Raw genomic sequence first — 24,134 nt, forward strand, 5'->3', positions numbered from 1 at the left:
TGTGCTAGGCTTTGTGGTGGTTATTAGGCATTCAACAATAACTAAACCAAAAAGTGCCTTAGAAACAACATATTTCAACAGATTGAAAGTAAAAGTAGATATGAAAATTCAGTCATGTTCATTAAGCCAGGCATTAAAGAGACATGCAAAAATGTAAAATAATGTCTTCAGTGCATTGAATGTTGTTTTGGAGAAATTAGTTTGGAAAAATAGTTATTTTACATACATATTTCTTTATGTTACTGTTTAATAAGTTCATTTTTTTAAAAATAAATTTTTTTAAGGTTTAGGTGCCTTTGATAAAGCTACTTTTGACTGTTCCCCAAAAAGAACAAAAGGAACATGGACTGAAAGACTTTTCATCAGTCAATAAATAAATGAGCTTTCTTAATTCACAGGTCAAAATGAATTAATGTGTTCCTTGTGTTAACTTTTTCCAGACATATTTTTAGGAATTCAGCCAGACTGTTTACATGTTGAAAATCACTGTGGCAATTTAATCCAATGAACCAGCGTTGGCTTATTTTGAATTAACTAGTGATAAAATTTTTAAATTTTTCATATGCATGGCATAATTTACTAGCAACTACATTATTGCAAGCATTGCAGTAATCAATTAATCTTATGAATTAATTAATTGAGCATATCAATTAAATTTAAAGCAAATATGCATAGTAACATGGCAAGAAAATCTTCAGTTAATTTTGGCTTGGTATGGCCAAGTGCTTCAAATTAAAGTCATGGCTTCTACCTCAAACTTCTATGTATAGTATAAACAGCGTAAATCTTGTACTCATCAAAAATTTCACTTTTTTTCAGGAGCATCGAGTGCTATCCCTGATACATATTAAATGGTAAAATAGAGTCACCAACTAGGTTTTCAAGTTCCATCAGGTTGAACATACTAGGAGAACAGATGTCCCAACCCAAGATCTTTTTGTTTTCCCATAAGCACCCCAACATGGATGACTCTAAGCAAGCAGAGAATAAATACATGAAGGGCCATGTCTGAGGAGTGTAGTTAGTGGCAAATAGCATGAGAACCAAGTGCGAAGTCTTTGCTTACCAGATTTCATCTCTTCAAAAGGTACCAGGAGATGGCAGCATTCATTGCAGCTTGTGTGATTGTAATTCAACCAGAGGTTCTCAGAGAAAATGGTCTGGTACATTCCATTCACAGGGAGTAAGAGAGTGTGATAAGGGTAATGTGGCAGCAGTCTGTTTAGATCGAAAAGGCATTGGGACGATATTATAACTTAATTTTGTACTTGAAGTGAAATTAACCTGGGGACATAGGACAAAAATCTTGGCTAGTGAGAAGAAAAAGAAATTATTGCAATTTTCAAAGGATCGAAAGAGAGACACGAGGAGAGCACAGATTTAATTGAGAGACAAGGACCAAAGGGTAGTTCTGCAACTGTCTTCATGAATTGCTTCATACATTATATTGGTGTCAATTTGGCATGATGCCAAGTACACAGTAAGAAAACTCAATAAATGTTCATTCTTTTTTTTAACCTATCCCCACTATTGCAGAAGATTTGCACTACGGATCATAGTTCCTAGCTACTTCTCAATCCCTAGGAGTTGTGTCTTCGCTTCTCACACTTTCCCCACAGAAAAGTCATTGAAAAAATATAATAGCCATGGATGTCTGCGAAATAGTAGCAGACAAACCTGGCAGAGAGGAAATCAGGAATAAAGTTGTTCTTTCTGAGCAAGGCTTCAAGCTAACAATAAGACACAATTATTCTGGTTGCCACAGCTTCATATCGATGTTCAATTTGAAAGGTCTCCCTTCTTATCATGAATCAGTGGCTTAATTTATGCTCTTGCACAGAAAGATACTCATCATATGTCTCATCGTTTTAAATCATGAATAATTTGTAAAAAATAAATCCTTTCCTAACTTAAAAAAGTGGCCTGTATATATCCCATTGAGATACACTGTTAAGACTTCAAATTGTGGGGGCACCTGATGGCTCAGTGGTTGAGCGTCTGCCTTTGGCCCAGGGTGTGACCCCGGAATCCTGGGATCGAGTCCCACATCAGGGTCCCTGCATGGAGCCCGCTTCTCCCTCTCCCTGTGTCTCTGCCTCTCTCTGTGTGTCTCTCATGAATAAATAAATAAAACCTTAAAAAAAAAAAAAAAGACTTCAAGTTATGTTGATTAAAAGCCCATCTATTCTTTTCCTACAAAATTCTACTTCATCATTAATGTATAATATTCTTATTATCGGAAACAGAGCTCAAATCTTTGAAGACTAAAATATATTCTAGGATGATGTCTCCCTAGACATCATCTTGTATCTTGTGAATTTTTCGTCCAGAGTGAACTAAAAATGAACAAGCAATGACTCATGCGCAGTTTGGAATGACTCAAAATTCTAAAGAATAGACATGCTAATTGTTATAAATTATTTCCCAGAAAAAAAAATGTGCAAGTTTGTGACCCAAACTGCTTTTTAAAAATCCACCAAATTCTACTTTACTAAGGCTCAAAAGGGAAATTTAGAGCTAGCAGAGAAGCATATAGATAACATAACATTTTTATATAATAGATGAGAAAATTTAAAGAATTCGATGAAGATTTATATTGTTAAATGTTAAAAATGTTATTTTGAACCATATAATTTCACTGATATGTGAAATTTAAGAAACAGATGAACATCAGGGAAGGGAAAGAAAAATAAGATAAAAACAGAAAGGAGGAAAACCATAAGAGACCCTTAACTCTGGGAAACAAACAGGATTACTGGAGGGGGCAGTGGGCTAACTGGGGGATGGGCATTAAAGAGGGAATTTGATGCAATGACCACGGGTGCCATATACAACTGAAGAATTACTAAATTCTACCTCTGAAACTAATATAGTATATGTTAATTAAATTGAACTTAAATAAAAAATTTTAAAACATGTTATTTCAAAATATTTGTGGCTCTATCTATATCCATGATATATTCACAGATATATCCATATATCCAAATTATATATATATATAATTACATATATATTTGTAATACATAATTAAAAATTACATATACATATGTAATTTAAAGTATTTGGTTTTGAAGTCTTCCTTCTTTTCAGGAAAAAAGGTTACATTACTAATCATGTGAATGTGAATTGCATACAGCCAGTTACATGCTTTCTTACTTGAAAAGGCCTTTCCATGAGATTCTCTCTGGCTGAGCCTGGCATACACTTAACTATAGCAAGCTTAAAAAGAGACAATACTAACATCTACGTACCTGTGTAGTTTAAAAAGAGGAGAAAATGCTTAGAGTGGCACAAGTATTTGTGGAAGAGGAAAAGAGATGAAATGGACTAATGCATTTTTGTGACAACAAAAGTACAAGGAAACTCTGCTATATCACAGAGAAATTACAGGGGGGAAAGTACTTCTTTGTTTTGTGGGCAAGAAGAAAATTAAAGAGAAAATTTTTCAGGACTTTAGGAGGCAGGTTCAATTTCCCCTAATATGCTTCTTTCCAACTTTTCATTAACATACCCATGAATAGGGGATCCCTGGGTGGCTCAGTGGTTTAGCGCCTGCCTTCAGCCCAGGGCCTGATCCTGGAGTCCCAGGATGGAGTCCCAGGATTGAGTCCCGGGATCGAGTCTCGCATCAGGTTCCCTGCATGGAGCCTACTTCTCCCTCTGCCTGTGTCTCTGCCTCTCTCTCTCTCTCTCTCTCTCTCTCTGTGTGTGTCTCTCATGAATAAATAAATAAAACCTTTTAAAAAAAACAAAAAACATGAATATAGTTGGTTTTTTATTTTGTTTTGTTTTAAGATTTTTTTATTTATTCATAAGAGACACACAAAGAGAGGCGGAGACACAGGCAGAGGGAGAAGCAGGCTCCCTATGGGGAGCCTGATGAGGGACTCATCCTGTAACACAGGACACCAGGGTCACAACCTGAGCCAAAGGCAGTCACTCAACCTCTGAGCCACCTGGGTGCCCCAGTTAGTTTTGTTTTTAAACTTGAAATAGTTCAGTAAACTTAGAAGGCCCTAAGCCAAATTTGGGGTAAATTTTTCACTAAAATAGTGTGAAGGGAGGCACCATATAGCAAATGCTTCCGCTGTCTAACCAAAAACAGTCTGGAAGGAGATGGGAACATAATTTCAACTCACCTTACATTTCATACTTCAACTATCTTTAAGATGTGGTAGCACAACATATGCACATTCTCCAAATCCATGGACATAAAGTTGTCTAATGTCTCCACCACAGCCTAGACCACAAGTGAAGGAGTGGGACCTAAAGTGGAGTATAAAAATACATATATTCACAATAAAGTGTATTTGCACATTTCAATGTATAATTTCAGTAAAAGGGAATTTGCATTTTTGAATTATCAATGTGCCTTTCTCTTTACTTTTGGAGACACGGGACTTCCACCTTAGTCTTCCCTAAGTAACTATTTTCCTGGGTTAGGAGAAATACAAACAGAAGAACCAGGGTAATATCAACTGTTTCATCCAAACAGAATTTTGTAGCAAGATGATAAATACCCTTGCAAGTCAGTCACATCATACAGTTTTACATCAGAAAAATGAAAGTTCTTCTGGATCCCGGCGAAAAGAGAGAAAGAAAGACAGAAGGAGGGAATTCTGGGTGGCTCAGCGGTTGAGCCTGTCTGCCTTCTGCTCGGGGCGTGATCCTGGGGTCCTGGAATCTAGTCCCACGTCGGGCTTCCTGCATGGAGCCTGCTTCTCCCTCTGCCTGTGTCTGTCTGTCTCTCTCTGTGTCTCTCATGAATAAATAAATAAAATCTTTAAAGAAAAAAAAAAGCCAGATTATATTATAAATTATATTGTAAATATTATTATAATGTGGTTACTAAATTGAATACAAAAGCCAAAAAAATTGAAGTTGAAATTGGCATATTTCTAAAAAAGTGTTAAACTAGCTCAATGAACCTCAGTTACATGAACAAAGTCTCCATTTGAGGTGAGAGAATTGGAGTTAAAGAAGCAAAGTTCTGATTACCCAAGCTCCTTTGACCATATCCACAAGGGTTAATAGAAAGTGTGATGACTTTAAATTCTAGTCACAAACTCAAAAGCATCAGGAATAAAACTTACGTTATTCTTCTACAAATCAACTCAAGATCTACATCAAGATCCCATTCCACCAGGAGCCAGTCAAAGTGAGCCTGACTCCTCCCTTCGCCCCTTTAACGTTGTTTATATAGAAAGGCAGGACATTTGCTCTTCGGGTTGACCATCCATATAGGCACCAGCTGAGATGTTCCTCATCAAGTCTATTCCTCAGGGCTTGGACATCATCAATCCAAACTAGGTGACAATGAGACATGATGCCACTCTAAGGTGGCCTGTCTTTCCTTCTCTGGGCAGATGCCATTTCTTAAAGCTCTGTTAATAAGACAGGATACAAGGACCCTATACAGAACTTCCAGTGATGATGTCCTCTCCTTCCAGCTTTAGGAATCTTTCTGTATTCAGTGGAGTAGCAGAAAATATCCTACCACCAGTGCTCAAACATTTTCTCCAAATCGCAGTATTTCCCTAAAGACCCTACACTTTTAAAAGACAGATTACATAACTATAAGAAATAAATTATTATTTCATTTTACCCTGTCACATCCCTTTCCTGAGCCAAGGAGTACAGATTGGCCTAGATGCTTGAATGTTGAAACAATGACGGGGAATAAAAAGAAATATGGGTCAGATGGAGAATTGTCTCTAAAATTATTATCCCCATAGTACTAACGTTTTCATTTTTATTAACTTTAGATTCTCTTTTTTATCCTAAGGTTATGGGAGAAAGATTTTGTTTTTTTAAGATTTTATTTGTTTATTCATGAGAGACACAAAGACAGAGGCAGAGACACAGGCAGAGGGAGAAGCAAGCTCCCTGCAGGGAGCCTGATGCAGGACTTGATCCCAGGATCTGGGGATCACGCCCTGCGGCAAAGGCAGACACTCAACCACTGAGTCACCCAGGCATCCCAGGAGAAAGATTTTTAAATTTCTCTATGAGTCTTTGTATTTCTTTAACCTTTTACAATTAATTTCTAGGATGTTACATTTAAAAGAATGTGTTCTTTGAAAGTTATGTTTTGAGTAATAAAATGAGGTTCTTTTTGTAGCTAGTATACTGCTTATTTTATTTTATTTTTTAAATTTTATTTTATAAGTTGGCTCCATGCCTACTGTGGAGCCCAACCCAGGGCTTGAACTTACAACCCTAAGATTAAAACCTGATCTGAGATCAGGGTCAGAAGCTTAGCCACCTGAGCCACCCAGGCACCCCATATACTATTTTAAAAAGAAGTACAGTACATCTCCTTTCCAAATCCATTATTACTTTTATTATTCAAACTCTCCGAAACCTATTTTTTCCTGCTTGAACTGCTACGTTGTTAGGGATCTTTTCATTGCAAATAACAAACCCAATTCAAACAGGGCAATTCATTACAAGAACTAGTGAAATAATACAACTCAAATTTCCGAAGTACAAACTTCTTCAGCAAAGGCTGGATCTCAGGGTTCAAATGATGGAACTGGTACTGTCTTTCTTATTCTCTTAGTCTTGTTTCCCTGAATTCATTCCTCACTCAGGCTCTGTCTATTCAGCAATGACATAGCTCCTGGAAAAGCCAGATTTATGTGGTGCTTGCACGTTGTAATCACAGGGATTTCTAAAGACATTCTTCCTTTTTCCCAGCACTATTCCAAGACCAGATAAAAGATCCTGATTGACCCAGTTTCAGTAAATTGTCCATCTCGGGCCAATCCTTGGGTTAGAAAGACAAACCAACCTAATTGATCCATTTGGGTCACCTGCCATCTCTAGTCAGGCTTCACATGAGCAGATCTTGAGTCAGGAAATCCACTGAGAGTGATTTATTAGGACCAGCTTCTAGGAGAAAATGGTAAAGGAGTAGGGACAGCCCAAGAGGAAGGAAAAGAAGCTTACAATTCCCAAAGCCAAATAAGGGAGCTCCAGAGTCTAAGTTATACCTCCAAGTTTGTCCTCAGGGAAAGAGACCAGGCCAAAGCAGACCCAGCACCCAAATGCCAGCCTCTAAGGAGCTCAGCTAACAAACAAGCTGGGTATGGACTCACAAAACTTGTCAAAAGGGATCCAAAGAAATCTGAGTGGGGCATCAAGCATCTGCTAAACTCACCCAGTCCTGTATAGTCACAATGCAGCAGCCTCTTGCCCTGAACCCACCAAAATATTCTGATGGGTTGGCAGAGGCAGTTCTCCAAAGAAGTGATGTGGAACAGAAGAAAATAGATGCCCACTCTGTTCTTCAAAGCCCAAGATGTGAATGTTAAATTTTCCTGCAACTATAGGATTGTGTTCATTTTTTTTTCCTCCTAATGGTTTTTCGCTCCGTTGTTGAATACTATTTTACTCAGTGTATAAGAATTTATGATTGTTATAACTTGATTGTGTAATGTTGTGTGCATGAGAGAAATTACCTCTGTAGCTTTGTTTTGTTTTGTTTTTGTAGCCTTTTAATATTTTAACCCTTAACATGTATTTTGTTTGAAATCATTAATCACATCTCTTTTTTCAATTTACCTTATGAATCTTTGTTCAATCTCTTATATTTAAAATTTGGGGTTTTTTTAGAAGTGCCCCTTGAAAATAGCCCAGAGATACTGTTTCTCAACCTCTTTATTTGACAAAACTTTGTTTCATTTTTTAATTAATTTTTTTTAGATTTTATTTATTTATTCATGAGAGACATAGAGAGGCCGAAACACAGACAGAGAGAAGCAGGCTTCCTTCAGGAAGCCCAATGCGGGACTCAGTCCCCAGATGAGGATCATGCCCTGAGCCAAAGGCAGATGCTCAACTGCTGAGCCACCCAGGCATCCCCCAAAACTCTATTTTAGTTAGGAAGCATAACCCAGTTAAATTTATTATCAGAATTGATATGTTTCATCTTATTTTACTATCTTTGGTTGTGCTTTCTTTTCTTCCTTTTGCCAGGCTTTTATGTCACTTCCTCTGTTTTCTGTCATTGCTATTTGGGTTGATTTTATCTTCTACAGATTTGGAAGATTTCAGTCCTGTTTAAGTTATATTGCTATAATTTAAAAATTATTCTTTTCTAATTTTTGCTGACTTTCACGTAAGACTTTTTTAAAACGTAATATGCTATCTTCTTACTTTCTCCCAGTTAGCACTCTTCACAGTGATTCATTATCTTCATTCATAGTATCTGGACATTTAGGCCCACTTTATTGTGACTTAGTTTTATATATAATTTTAAGATTATTCTTTTCAAAGAACAATTTCTGACATCTGCATTCACTTTTTATAACCAAACCCACAACAAAGTATTACAATCTAGCGTGATGGTTAATTTTATGGGTTAAGGTGACTAGATCACAAAGTACTCACATAATGATGTGTTTGAGGAGCACTATCATAGGTGGGTCTGGAATGGGTGTTTCTGGATGAAATTAACATTTGATTCAGTAGAGTAAGTAAACCAGAGTGCCCTCACCGATGCAGGTCAGCCTCATCCAATCCACTGAAGACCTGAATAAAAGAAAAAGATTGATTAAGGGAGAATTTATTCTCATTGCCGGGCTGTCTTCAAGTTGGGATATCAGTCGTCTCCTATGTTAGGACTGGACTAGCACTTACAGCATCAGCCCTCCTATTTCTCAGGTCTTTAGATGTAGTAGACTGAAACTATACCATGGCTCTCCTGGATCTCCAGCTTACTGACTACAGATCTTAGGACTCCTCTGCCTTCATAATTGCACAACCAGTTTTTCATTATATATATTATTTTATATATATAATCTTCAATTGGCTTTGTTTCTCTGGAGAACCCTAATGCACTTACTTTTATGTTTGAATTATTTCAACGTACCCTATAAGTCCATATGTGTGTGTGTGTGTATGTGTATGTATAAACACTTCAACATGTGATTAACATTTTGATTAACCTCACAGTCATCTGAAATATGTCTTTGTGTAGGTTTTCTAAAATAAAAAGCATTCAGACAGTGTGTTTTCTGAGCCATTTTATATATGTGTGTGTGTGTGTGTGTGTGTGTGTGTGTGTCCTTGTGTTGCCTTTGCAGATAAACAAAAACTTGAGTGGATTTAGAATTCTTGGACAACAGTTTTATACATTCAAAATTCTGTAGAAAAGATAACCTTATAAACTGATATTTACTACTCTGAAAGAAAATTCTCAAATCTGTTGACTTTTGTTTTAAAAGTAACATGTTTTATTTCAAAATGATTATATCTAAAATTTTTATTTTTTTTTATTTTTTTTTTATCTAAAATTTTTAAAAATTATTTTGCTTTATCCTTAAAATGGAAATTTTTGCTAAGATATGCCTCTCCCTCCATTAATTTTCTTTGTAACATGGTAAGTATTTTATTTTATTTTTTTTAGAGAGGGAGAGAAAGCAAAGAGGAGCAGAAGGAGAGGGAGAGAATCTTAAGCAGGCTCCAAACCCAGTGTGGGGTCCCACACAGGGCTTGATCTCAAGACCCTGAGATCATGACCTGAGCTGAAATCAAGAGTTGGACACTTAACTGATTGGCCACCCAGGCGCCCACATGGTAAGTCTTTTATTTTTTTTTAAAGATTTTATTTATTTATTCATGAGAGATACACAGAGAGAGAGGCAGAGACACAGGCAGAGACAGAAGTAGGCTCCTCACAGGGAGCCTGATATGGGACTCGATCCCCATACCAAGGATTATGCGCTGAGCCAAAGGCATAGGCTCAACTGCTGAACCACCCAGGCGTCCCACTTGGTAAGTCTTAAAAACCAATAAGCATTAGGATGTCTCTTTTTGTGCTCAGAAAAGCATTGGTTGGTTGATTGGTTGGTTGGTTTTTCCAATTTTAATCTTTGATAAATACTTCTCTGATTTAAAACTCTGAAAACCTATGTTTTTTTTTTTTCTTTTTTCTTATTTTTAAAGAGGCAGACTGCCATACACAAGACCTCATCTGGATGTGTCTGGAGTCTTGGAAGCTTGACCACCCACATTCTCCTACAAATAGACCTCAAGAGTTTGTTGGAAGTTCTGGTGGGAAAACACAGCTACTCCTATACCCATGACCAAAAAATGGCCCTCTATCATGGAAGGTCTTAGTGTTAGACTGAGCACACAGTTTTCGGAAGGGTGAACACATGGAGCAGTGAGGGAGGACCAGGACACCTGCTTAGCCAGCCAGATCAGCCAAACCAACCTTGGTGATCAGTGAGGTGACAGATGTTGCAGCCAGATCACCCTCACATTCTGAAAACCTATAATTTTTAGTATGGATCATTGTTCTCTATCCTTTGTACCTATCATCTTTTCTTTCATAGTTTTTTTTCTGCCTTTACATTCTAGGAAAATTTTTTCAAGACATTCTTTTATATCATTGATTAAATTTCCTGTTAAATCAAGTCTACTTTTGTTGACTACATTATTGATTTTAATTCTACTGGATTTCTCATTTTCTCGACAATTTCCTCATCTCAGGCAGATGATTTTATGTTTATCACATATTTCCAGCACATTTTATACTGCTATCTCTTTAAACTAATTTGTATTCTCTTCTTCAGATTTATGTTGCAACTTCACAAAGACATCTTTTCTGGCATTTTAGTAATTTTACCAGAAAGTTTCCCAAAACATTCTCCTGGTTCTAGTAGTAAATCATTTCAAAATACACAATCCTTCTGAATTTTGAGGTAAAAAAAAAATGACTTCTTTTTGTCTTCCTTTTTCTTTTAAAAGCACATGTTAAGAAGCATCTGGGTGAGTTCATTCAGTTAAGCATCTGCCTTCAGCTCAGGTCATGATCCTGGGGTCCTGGGATCGAGCCCTGCATCAGGCTCCTTGTTTAGTGGGGAGTCTGCTTGTCCCTCTCCCTCTGCCCCTTCCACGGCTTGTGCTTTGCCTCTCTCTCTCTCTCTCTCTCTCAAATAATAAATAAAATATTTCTTAAAAAAAAAAAAGCACATGTTAACTTTTTCCCTCTTTAATTCCATTGAATAAGAAAGATTTTTATCCAGCCCTTATAAATGCCAACTGTCAGAGTCTTACTTGCCCATAGTCATACCTCAGTATATGAAGTTAATAGAAGTCTCTTCTTATAGGCTATTTCTGGGAGGCAACTTGATATGCAAATGTACTGGTTTAATCTTCTCAACTAATAAACCTGAGTTAGAGTCAGTCTTCTGAGACCCAGACTGCCAGTTTCTTTGACCTTCTCATCCCACAGAATACACATAATCCACAACCCAGTGCTCTCCCAATATTTACTCTGAATAAGTTCATTTTCTTTCAGGATTATATTTCTTTGTATACAATGAGCCACTATTGTTCTCACTAGCACAGTGTCTAACAGGATCGCCAAAACTCCGTATGTCCTGTCTTGTTTCTAAATGGTTACATAAAGATTACAGTTTCGAAATGGATCTATGAAGATGAGTACCAATTAAATAGGAAAGAGATTGGGGTCAGAATAGGAAGCATCTTCTTGGTGCTCAAAAAATAATTCCTGGGTTACAGAGAGACAGTTGCCCCACTTTTTGTCCATCACCATAGAACTTTCTTTTTTTTTTTTTTTTTTTTTTTTTGAGAAGGGAGCAGATGACAAGTTTCTTAACCTACTTTCAAGGAAATATGTTTATTCCATTTCAGAAAGAAAGAGAATAAAGAACAAACAAAACAAAACTACCTACCCACACTGGTCACAAATTATGAGCATGACCATCAAATATGATTACTCTTTAAATAACCTGAAAAAAAATGCTGTCCAGCTTAGTTTTCATTGCTATAAGTTTTCATCCTTTACTGTGCCTTCATAAATATTTTTTGAGAAATTCAAAGAGTTACTAAAACAGTACCTGCTAGACTGTCATTTAAATTTAAAACTCCAGTTCAATATTTAAAGTAATACTGAAATCTTTATTTATTTTATTTCTTTTTCTTCTTGTAGAACAATAATAATACCCACCACTTGCTGGATGTTTATTATCAGGCAGGCACTATGGTAGGCTCTTTATTTAAACTTTTTCTAATTCTTATGACACTGAAAGGTAATTGTTACTAATCTTACTATTCATAAGGAAATTAAAGTTCAATGAGCTTGAGTAACTTCCCAAATCATACAGTTAATAAATTGTAATACAAAGATTGATCAGATAGCTTTGACACCAAGCTCCCTACTCTTGCTTCCACGATAATGCAACATCTAGCCAATTATCCTATAGTTATAGAAACACAACCACCACCACTGCCACAACAACTGAATTTCTTCTTGCATGTAAATTTTAGTATAGCAAGCATTTTTATAGAAGGCTCACATAAATTGCCAATAAATCTCACTAGAAATATATACAGGAGAAAATGAGAAAGCAATTGATAATACAGCTAATTGAAGTGAATCAACACAAAATTTCTGATCCATTATTAATGGCTGCATAGATACAGATTTGATCCAAGTCTGTGATGCTGGTCGTGATGGTAGAGATAGTTTTTTTTTTTTTTCAATGCATCACGTCATTAAATGAGTTATTTCCTGTATTCAACTTCCTTCCCTCAGCAGGATTTAAGCTTGTTGATAAAAGAAATGTGAACTGTTTGAGGGAGTACAGTTTACTATTCACATCCTTTCAGTTAAAACCCAAATTTAGAGTTATTGGGAATGAAAGTTTGAGTCCTCCCTATGAAATTGTAAAATAGATTATTTTGTAGAAGAACAGATTTTAAAAGAGCAACTCTTTAACTCTTCGTCACTTCTTTGTTACTAGTTTTTAAAAACTTAAACTCTAAACAACTTCTACGGTATTATAAGAGTTTGAATTCCAATCTTAAGTATGTCATCAGTGCTTTATAAGAGGGAGGCTGGAAATAAATATTCCACTTAAAATGAGAATAAGCATGTGTTGTTCTGAATCACAGTTCCATACAGTGTGGCAGGTCTTTAGAGACAGAAAGGATAACTGGATAAAGCCTCTCATTTCACCTGTAACTAAACTTTAATCCAAAAGGGTCAAACCAGGCACCTGGGTGGCTCAGTGGTTGAGTGCCTGCCTTCGGCTCGGGTCATGATCCCGGAGTCCTGGGATCTAGTCCCACATCAGGTTTCTCACAGGGAGCCTGCTTCTTCCTCTGCCTATGTCTCTGCCTCTCTGTGTCTCTCATGAATAAATAAAATCTTTAAAAAAAAAAAAAAGGGTCAAACAGGTATGTCAGGAATAAAATAGGGAAATCACTACAGACCCTGAAGACATCACAAGGTAGTAAAGAAACAACTCTACATGCACAACTTTGACAATGGAGGTGAAATCAATCAATTCCTGGGAAAATGCAGATTACCACAACTTATCCAGTATAAAATAGTTGAATAGCCCTATAACTATTTAAAAAATTGAATTCATAATTATAAAGCTTCAAAAAAAGAAATCTCCAAGCTCAGAGAATTGTTCTGGAGAATTCTACCAAAAATTGAAAGGACAATTAACACCAATTCTACCCAATTTTTCCAGCAAACACAAGAGAAATCTATTTTATGAAGCTAGTATTACCCTGATACCAAACCAGACAAAAACAGTACAAAAAAGAAAACTATAGATGAATAACTTTTATGAAAAAAGATGTGAAAAATTTATTTTTTAAAGATTTATTTATACTGGATATATTTTATTATTTATTTATTTATTTATTTATGATAGACACAGAGAGAGAGAGAGAGATTGAGAGGCAGAGACACACAGGCAGAGGGAGATGTAGGCTCCGTGCCGGGAGCCCAATGCGGGACTCGATCTCGGGACTCCACAATCGCGCCCTGGGTCAAAGGCAGGCGCCAAACCACTGAGCCACCCAGGGATCCCCAAAATGTGAAAGTTTTAACAAGTAGATTCAGCAATATCTAAGAAGAGTTATACTGTCACAAAATGGGATTGTTTTCTGGGATCCAAGTCTACTTCAATATTTAAAAATCAATCAATATAATTCACAGTATACAAAACTAAAAAAAAAATCACATGATCATACCAATTGATGCAACAAAACTTTTGGCAAAATTCAAAAACCATTCATGATAAAAACAAAATATAAAAAAAATAGAATGGAGAACTTCCTCTACTTCATAAACAGCATCCATAAAAGCTCACAACTATTATCACACTTAAAGGTTGAAGATTGAATGCTTTCTTTCTCAAATAGGGGCAAGGTAAGCATCCCACTCTCACCACTTTTATTCAACATAATGCAATAGGTTCTGGCTATTGCAGTAAAACTAGAAAACAAATAAAAGGCATACAGTCAAAAAAGGAAGAAATAAAACTGTCTCTGTTAAAGATAAGATTTTTTATGTAGAAAATCAGAAGGGCCCTACAAAAGAGCTCCTGTAACTAATAAGAAAGTCCAACAAGGTCACAGAATGTAACCTCCCGGAGATTCTCTCCTCCTTTTGCCCCTCCTCCCTGCTCTCTCTCTCTCTCCTAAAAAAAAAAAAAAAAAAAAAAAAAACATGTTCTATTGACTGAGCCAGCCAGGTGCCCCACATGTTTAATTTTTTAAGAAACTGCTAAGTTGCTTACCAGAATGACTATATATCATTTTTACGTTTCAACCAGTGATATCGGAGTCCTCCAGTTTCTTCACACTGACCGGCTATACATTGTCACTATTTTTTACTTTAGCCATAGGTGTATTATAAAACTTCATTGTGATTTTAATGTATACATTCTTAAGGGCTAATGAAGTTTTTATGTACTTACTTGCCATCTGTCTATCCAATTAAGTTTCTGATCATGTCTTTTGTCCATTTCCTAACTGGATTGTTTATTTTGAGTTTTGAGAGTTCTCTCTATATTTTAGATACTTTGTCCTTTGTTGCTCATGTGGTTTGCAAATATACTCTCCCAGGCAGCAGCTTGGTTTTTGATCCTCTTAGCCACCTTTTTGCAGAACAAAAGTTTTTAATTTTGTTAAAGACCAATGTATCTTTTTTTTCCTTCACAGATTATGCTTTTTGTGTCAAATCTAATACTCCTTTGCCTAGCTGGTATCCCAAAGATTTCCTTCTATGTTTTTTTAAAAAGTTTTATTTGGATTTTATTTATTTATTCATGACAGACACAGAGAGAAAGAGAGAGAAGCAGAGACACAGGCAGAGGGAAAAGCAGGCTCCATGCAGGGAGCCCAACATGGGATCCGATCCTGGGTCTCCAGGATCAGGCTCTGGGCTGAAGGCAGCGCTAAACCGCTGAGCCACCGGGGCTGCCCTTGAGATGTCTTTCAACTGGCAAAGAAGCTGAAGCATCTATACCACAGAATACTACTCAGCAATATAAAGAAATGAGCTATTGACACATATAGTTACTTGTATGAATTTCCAAGGAATTAGACTCAGTGAATAATTTTTTTTCAAAAGGTTACATACTGTATGATTCCATTTATGTGACATCTTTGATATAACAAAAATATAGAAATTGAGAACAGATCAGTATTTACCAGCTAGCCAATTACCAGTTAAATAAACAAATATCATTAAAAATATAAATACGAGGGGATCCTGAGTGGCTCAGTCAGTTAAATGACTGACTCTTGATTTCAGCTCAGATCATAATCTCCAAGTCCTGGGACTGAGCCACACATCAGGCTCCATGCTCTGTGCAGGAGTATGCTTGAATTTCTCTCTCCCTCGCTGTGTGCCCCTCCCCCCTCTTGCACACACTCTCTCGGTGTCTCTCTCAAATAAAAATCTTTAATTAAAGATTCTGTGTGTGTATATATATACATATATGTATATGTACACACACACACACATATATATATATATATATATATATATATATATTTATGGATAAATCTGACCAAAAAACTATGAAAATTTTAAAACACTGGAAACTACAAAACATTGCTGACAAAAATTAAAAGATTTTCTAAATAAACAGAGACCCTTATTTATGGGACAAGAACACTCACTATTAACACAATGATATTCCCCAAATTGACCTGTAATTTTAAAGGGGTCCAAAATCCTGGTATACTTAGTGTAGAAAGTGACAAGCTGGTTCTAAAATACATACAGAAACTCAGAGGATCTAAAATAGCCCAAATAGCTTTGAAAAAGAAGTTGGAAAGCTAGTACTACCTGATTTCAAGATGTATTATTAAACTCTAATGGTTAAACATCATATTATCAAGACAGAAAAAAAGATCAATAGAACAAAATAAAGACTCCAGAAATAGACCCACACATATAGACAATTGTTTGACAAGTTGTGAAGGCAATTTAGTGGAGAAAAATTAGTCTTTTCAACGAATGATACTGGAGCAATTGGATAACCATACTTTAATAAAAGAAAAAAGGAATTTCAATCCATATTTTGCACCACTATATGCAAAACTTAACTGAAAATGTATCATAGATCTAAATTCAGGCTTCAAATTACAAAAGTTATAGAAGAAAACAGAGAAAATCTTTATGAGTTTGAACTAGGTGAAGAGTTCTTGGGTATAATGCTGTCAAAAAAATGGATAAATTAGACTTCATCAAAATTTGAACCTTTTGCTCTTCAAAAGAGGATAAAAAGACAAGCTTTGCAGACTGGAAGACAATATTTGCAAATTATATATTTGATAAAAGAGTTCTTTTCTAAGATGTTATTTATTTATTAATGAGAGACACACACAGAGAGAGGTAAAGACATAGACAGAGGGAGAAGCAGGCTCCCTGTGGGGAGCCTGAGGTAGGGATCCCAGGGCCTGGGATCATGCCCTGAGCCACCCACTGAGCCACCCAGCCATCCTGATAAAAGAGTTCTACCCAGAACATACAACTCTCAAATTCAGTAATAAGAAAACAAACAACCCACTAAAAATGAACAAAATATTTGAACACATTGCATCAAATAGCAAATAAATACATGAAAAGATTAGACATTAGGTTAATGCAAAGTGAATCACAGTGAGATACCACCATACCTATTTATAGTGATTAAAATTAAAAAGACCATCCATACCAAATGTGACAAGAGTATGATGGATCTAGAGCTCTCATAAGTTGCTGGTGGGATTGTAAATACTATCGTCCTTGAGAGAACAGATTGCTGTTTCTTAAAAAGTTATACATATGCTGACCATTTGTGCCAGCCATTTCACTCCTGGGCATTTACCCATGAGCAAAGAAAGTATATGTCTACACAAACAATTATACACAAATGTTTTAACAACTTTATTTGTGCAGCCCTAAACTGTAAACAACCCAATGGTTACCAACAGAGGAATAAGTCGATAGGTTGTGGTATATCTATATAACAGAATCCTCCCCAACTATGAAAGGAATGAGCTGTTGATACACAGAACAACATGGATGAATTTCAAGATGATCTCGCTGAATGAAAGAAACCCAATAAAAGAGTATACACTGAATGATGCCATTTATATAAAACTCTAGGAAATGCCAGCTAATATATAGTGACAGAAAGTACATCAATTGGGGATGGAGGAGTGAAAATGAGAGAGTACAGAAGGCCATGAAGAAACTTTGGGGGATAATATATATCATCATTATCTTGATTGTGGTGATGATTTCATGGTGTATACACATATCAAAACTTACCAAATTGTATACTTTAAATATGTGTGGCTAATTGTATGTCAGTTATAACTCAATAAAGCCATTTAAAAAGAATGCATGGGGGAGCCTGAATGGCTCAGTCAGTTAGGCATCTGCCTTCAGCTCGGGTCATGCTGTTGGGGTACTAGCATCAAGCCCTGTGTCAGGCTTCCTGCTCAGCAGGGATTCTGCTTGTCCCTCTCCCTCTGTCCCTCCCCACTGCTTGTGATCTCTCTCGCTCACTCTGCTCTCTTTCTCTCAAATAAATAAGTAAAATCCTTAATAAAATAAAATAAGAAGAATGTGTGTATGAGTCAGTTCTGTCCAGTAAGAATCAAAGAAAAGGTTGCTGAAAGTTTTGGGGAAAGTTCTACTTTGATCTAAAAAAAAACAAAAAACTGTAAGAACAAACTCTCTCTCTCTCTCTCTCTCTCTCTTTCTTTCTTTTTCTCTCTCTCTCTCTCTCAGTTTCTCAGTGTAAAAAAAAAATGTTGTCCATGGTATAGCTGGAAGCCATCTCTTGACCAAGAAGAAAGCCAGCAAGAGAAAATTGCTAACACAGAGACAGGAAAGCAGAAACAAATGCCTCTGAGGAGAAGGGGCCCAAAGTCCTGATTGCATTGGATCTGAAGTCCTCTTTATCTAAGGATTTCAACTATACGATCTAATAATATTCCATAATTGTTAAATCATCCTGAGTCAGGGTTCTACACCTTGCAGTGAAAAACATCCTAACCAAGATAAGCATATTCTCATTTGAGAATCACATTAACAATTACAATATGCAATCAGGATAGAATTCTTTGCCTAAAGCAAAGTTCTGAATTTCATGGTCCCTAGTGAAAGATCGTCCTGAGAAACATATTAACACCTTCAGAAAAGAGCTACACATGCTTATTTATGTGTCTGTTTTTTTGTGAGAGGTGACCTCATCCAGACAGATAGTATGGAGGAGAGCTGTACCCATGAGATGAGTTGCTCCTGGCCCCCGAGGCTAGGAAAGAGTCTCCACTTGCACCCAGGGAGATCTGAAAGAAGAAAGGCTTTCTTCCAAAGCTTCAGCTGGACGTTGACTATTGCCAGTTGCTTCACCACCAGTCCGCCAGAGCAGAAACTTTCCTCCTTGCAAATTTGCCACTACATAAAAGACCCTAAACTACTTGACCCATACTTATAGGTCAGTGTATACAAACTCTGAGGTCTGAGCAGGAAATGGAAAATAACTACTTGCCCTAGTAGTACCAACAAGCCAGAGAGGAAAACCAAGATAAACACTTCAAACAGGTGTTTCTCTGAAATAGATCTGTTGGCAGAATCAGATGAAAACTTTTTTAAAAAGTAATAAAATCACTCGAGAAGATATAACTAAAATTTAAGAGATTAACAGTTAAATCTATGCAGATGCTATAACTGGAGGGGAAAATTATCATTTAAAAATAACTATGTGTTTCTCAGTGTGCACTTCCTGATTGAAGTGACTAAAATGAAATAACTAATAGAAATAACTGATTAAAATCCCACATAACATGCTTTAAAAATTGATGAATTGCTGAGGTTGCATGAAAATCAGAAATTCATACATTCTCAAAGCTGAAAGCAAGAATGAACAACTGAGAGATGCCTGGGTGGCTCAGGGCCTGATCTCATGGTTCCGGGATTGAGTCCCACATCGGGCTCCCTGCATGGAGCCTGCTTCTCCCTCTGCCTGTGTCTCTGCCTCTCTCTCTCTCTGTCTCTTATGAATAAATAAATAAATAAAACTTTAAAAAAAAAAAAAAAAAGGAATGAACAGCTGAAAAAATTGCCTGTCTAAGCCTTGTCACTGTGTAAAAAGAGGAAAAAATTCTCTCCTGGGAATTCATAATCACTCACCCTATATGTAGAGGTCAAATACACTTAAGTGGGGAATTTAACTTAAAGTGTTCCCAAGCTAGAGGCACCTGGGTGGCTCAGTAGATTAAGCATCTGTCTTTTGGCTCAGGTCATGATCCCAGGGTCTTGGGATTGAGCCCCACATAGTAGCGCTTCTTGTTCACTGGGGAGTCATCTTCTCCCTCACCCTGGCTCATGTACTGTGTGCTCTCACTCTCTTTCAATTAAATTAAATCTTTAAAAAATAGAAAAAATTGTTATAAGTGTTCTCAACCCAATAATGTGCCCAAAGTATAGGGGAAAAAAAACCCATAAATATTCTTTAGAGCATTCAATGTCAACCCAAGCTTCAAACAATTTCCAAAGATACCGTTTCAAGAAATGTGGATAATTTATTATTTTAAATTCAGTTGCTGTAGTAAATAGCAAATGAGATGTGGTTCAAGAGAGAATTGATGAACTGGAAGACAAATCTGAAAAGAGAATTAGTAAACTGGAAGATAAATGTAAAGAAATTATTCAGAATGTACCATAAAGAGATAAAGATATTAAGAGATATTGAGACCTAAAAGTTACAGTAATAACTTTATAATGGTATTTATAATATTAGTAGTAATGTTAGTAATCAGTAATATAATATTAGTCATAATAATAGGCTATATTGGAAAATGTAATAGATTAGGATTTTTCCAGAAAGATATTAAATTCTGAGATCCATAAAACCCTATAAAAAAAAACAATAACATTGATGTGGATGGAACTGAAGGATATTATGCTGAGCAAAATAAGTCAGTCAGAGAAAGACAAACATCATATGGTTTTACTCATATGTGGAATAGAAGAAACAGCACAGAGGAAAGGAGGGAAAACAGAATGGGTAGAAATCAGAGAGGGAGATGAACCATAAGAGAATCTTAACTATAAGAAACAAACTGAGGGTGGTTAGAGGGGAGGTGGGTGGGGGATGGGGTAACTGGGTGATGGGCATGAAGGAGGGAACTTGATGTGAGGATAACTGGTTGTTCTATGCAATTGAGGAATAACTGGACTCTACATCTGAAACTAATGATGTACTATATGTTGGCTAATTGAATTTAAATAAAATAAATAAAACTAAAAAACACAATAAAATCTAAATAGGGCATATAAAAGTAGACCACACCTACCCCCATCACAACAAAATCAGAAAAAAAGAAAAGAAAAGATCAAAAAAGGAGCAATCAGGCTGATCCAGGCTGACTTTTTTTGAAAGCAACAATGAAAATTAAAGAGAGTACAATGAAACTTTCGGTGTATGAAAAGAAAGTAACTCCTAATCTAGACTACATATTCAATGAAACAATTTCTTAAGAACAATGACAATCAAGTGACACTAAAGGAAATTCCAAAATATAAGATTTGCTACTTGAATATAGCCAGATCACACTTTGAAAAAGAAAAAAGTGACTCGAATTAACAGTGTTACATAAATATGATTGTATTCAATCATATTTCAATTGTATTCCAGAGGCTGAAGGGCTGATGCTGCTATTTTACAAAGTGCCATTTATGCAGAAATGTGAAGGAAGTGAGGGAGTGAACCATATGGAGCGTTGCCAAGTGTTTCGAGCATGGAAGACAGCGTATATGTAAGGTCCTGGGGGCAATGTGGGGAGCGTGCTTGATGTGCTCATGGAACAGCAATAACATCTTTCCTGGGACAGAGAGAGTAACCAGCAGAGAAGTAGAAGATGAAATCAGAGAAGCATCAAACAGATTTTGAAGGACCTTTTGAATCATTTTAAAGATTTTGCTATTTGTGCTGAGTGATTGAGGAAGCCTTTGGAAGATCTTGAACTGAGAAGTGACTTGATCTGACCAGGTGGATAAAATGCTTTAGAAATAATTTAGGTTCAAACCACCAAAAGTTAATCTTCCATGGACCAATGTAATCTGGTTTTAGGAGGGGCTTTCTGCTGATCTAGTCTGTTGTAAGAATAGGTAGTTCTCTTGCCTACTTATAATCTCCCTTTAACGCGCTTGTAAACGGAACTGGATTACTGGGTATTTAAAATCACACTTGTATAATGATATTTCCAGGCATTGTACTATTCCACGCCCCACAACCACCCTCTGTTCCCGTCAGGACAGATGAATTAACAGCAGGTGTCTGCGTGTACCACTATAAACTGACCAGTTGAATTCTTTTTATAATAATGACTTTGGATATGCATTATGGTCTGGATACTCTGCTTTTGCTCCTCCAGATCCACTCTCTCTCCACTTCTCTCCATCCTGCTCTGTGGCTTTGGCTTGCATTTCAGTCCTCTTAACGGGAAACACTGGAGATGTGAATTGGGGGGAGAGGTTGAGTAATATATTCTGTTGTTTCCCTTCCTGCCATGTGGTGAGTGGTCCCTGGCCAGTTTCTCTAGTGAAGTGCCCAACTCTTTTCGAAAACTCTTCTACAGCCACCAGCTTGCTTGCTCTCCTTAAAGATTTTATTTATTTATTCATGAGAGACATAGAGAGAGGCAGAGACACAGGCAGAGGGAGAAGCAGGCTCCATGCAGGGAGCCTGATGTGGGACTTGATCCCGGGGCTCCAGGATCACGCCCTGGGGGGAAGGCAGATGCTCAACCGCTGAGCCACCCAGGTGCCCCTACAAGCTCTTTCTTGATTCTGAGCAACCATTGTCTCTCCTTGCCCTTAAAAGCCTAGGCGTGATAAAGTCTCCCTGCTCTTGTTATCTCTGGGATGCTTCACCACCACTTATTGGTTTCCCTTAACTTTGCCCCACCCTTGTCAATAATTTCTTCATTAAATTCTCTTTCATGACTGTTAAGATACCATCTGTTTTCTATCCGCACTCGGATTGCTACACAGAGGAAGTCCAATTGGTTATATTTTATACTCTGTACTTTTAATTTGTGACATTATGTTTGAAAGTTTTACATTTTTTATATTAAAAATAATTAAATAGGAGGGCAGCCCGGGTTGCTCAGCGGTTAGCGCCGCCTTCCACCCAGGGTGTGATCCTGGAGACCGAGATGGAGTCCCATGAAGGGCTCCCTGCGTGGAGCCTGCTTCTCCCTCTGCCTGTGTCTCTGCCTCTGTGTGTGTGTGTGTGTGTGTGTGTATCTCTCATGAATAAATAAATAAAACCTTTAAAAAATAATTAAATATGGACTTAACGATTTGTATGATATATATAATACAATTCAATATAATACAATTCAATACAATGAGCTAATAGTCCAGGTACTAGAGAAGCAAATAGGAGGATCTTAGACAACTTTGGCAAATGGAAAAGACTCCACTGAGGTCAGTAGGGTTTGGTAACCTCACTGCCCTTTCAACTCAGGATCTGTGGGTCTCACTGCGTGATAGCCTCAGGACTACCAGGGTTTGTTTCTCCCAGTGTCACTCCAAACTTTCTTCAGTAGATCTAATGGCATCTGCCTACAACTGTGTGGGCATGTGTATACACACACACACACCACTAACACCCTCAGAAAAGGTTGGCTGTAAGGACAATATAAGTGCTGCTAAAATAATTTACTTATGTGATATGGCTGTAATTTTAAAGTATACTGAACTGAAAGTTTTTAAAAATTGTTGAAACAGTCAAATAGTCAATTGATAAACAGCATTGCTTGAATTTGCACTTTGACAAGTCCTGATAATGTTTTCTATAGAAGTCTTGCTACCAATATCATGAATAGAGATCTATTATAATGGGTATTACTATTATAATGAGTTCTTCAGGATTCTTTGAAAATCTTGTCACGAAAAAGATGTATGCAAGGACATAATTATCTTATTAAAGATATAAATAGAGAGAGAGATAGATTATTAAACATATTAAAGATATATACAGAAAGAGAGATATACAGGCCTCAAACCATCACTTATGAATAGCTTTGACAGCTAGATATGGAATCTTTCAGGAAATAGAAATTTCCTTCATAAAAACAAGTAATTGGCACCTGTCTAAATGGGATGCCCATTAGCCAGTCTGGTTTCACTCAAACTAATTTTGTTGGCTTCATGTAGCCTAATCAATTACCTTGGTTTGCCAGGGACTGAGGTTTCTTAGACAAAGGATTTCTGTGCTTGAGCCAGAATAGTTCTGGGCAAACTGGCATGAGTTGGTTTTTTAGCTCCATGTATTCATGAAAATCAATAGAGGATATCTCTATTATAAGATGAGTCGTGTCCTGACCAAAATTCACATGCTGAATTCTTTATCCACAGTAGTTCAGCATGTGACTGTATTTGGAGAATACAAAAATTAATTTTTTTATAAGCCACCCAGCCTGTGGCATTTTGTTACAGCAGCCCTGACAAACTAATATACTCCTTATAAACTTTTCTTAGTTGAAGTTTAGTGCATTATAGCTGGTGATTAGAGTCTAATCTTCTAATCTTCTTTTACCTTTGCTCTGCCTCCTCATTTTTCACACAGGAAGACTTGTCTTCCCTAATCTCTTTACCTAGATTATGACCTCCACAGATCCCAGTTCTCTTTTCTTCTGGCACCTTGCCCCTACGTTAATCCTCTTTCTCTTATGAACTCTACTAACCCATTAAACTATCTTTCAACCTTTCCAAAATTCCATAAATGTTAGTCAAATAAATGAAGAATCACACTAACTTCTCTTTCCTTCCTTCTCCCTCCAAA

At 36.7% G+C, this 24,134-nt stretch overlaps 1 long non-coding RNA gene across 1 annotated transcript in view; it reads right to left on the reverse strand.

Moving 5' to 3' along the window:
- Nucleotides 1-1,072: 1,072 nt before the first annotated feature.
- The window catches only part of LOC144303771 (uncharacterized), a 32,703-nt gene continuing 9,641 nt past the window's right edge, over nucleotides 1,073-24,134 (reverse strand). Inside the window, exons 2-4 of the long non-coding RNA XR_013370757.1 lie at nucleotides 8,395-8,535; nucleotides 4,140-4,266; nucleotides 1,073-1,218 (exon numbers count right to left, since the gene is read on the reverse strand). This is a non-coding gene — a long non-coding RNA (uncharacterized LOC144303771). The remainder of the gene's footprint in view (nucleotides 1,219-4,139; nucleotides 4,267-8,394; nucleotides 8,536-24,134) is intronic.

Source organism: Canis aureus, chromosome 33, assembly GCF_053574225.1.
Source record: "Canis aureus isolate CA01 chromosome 33, VMU_Caureus_v.1.0, whole genome shotgun sequence".
In the NCBI taxonomy this organism is placed as follows: Eukaryota; Metazoa; Chordata; class Mammalia; order Carnivora; family Canidae; genus Canis; species Canis aureus.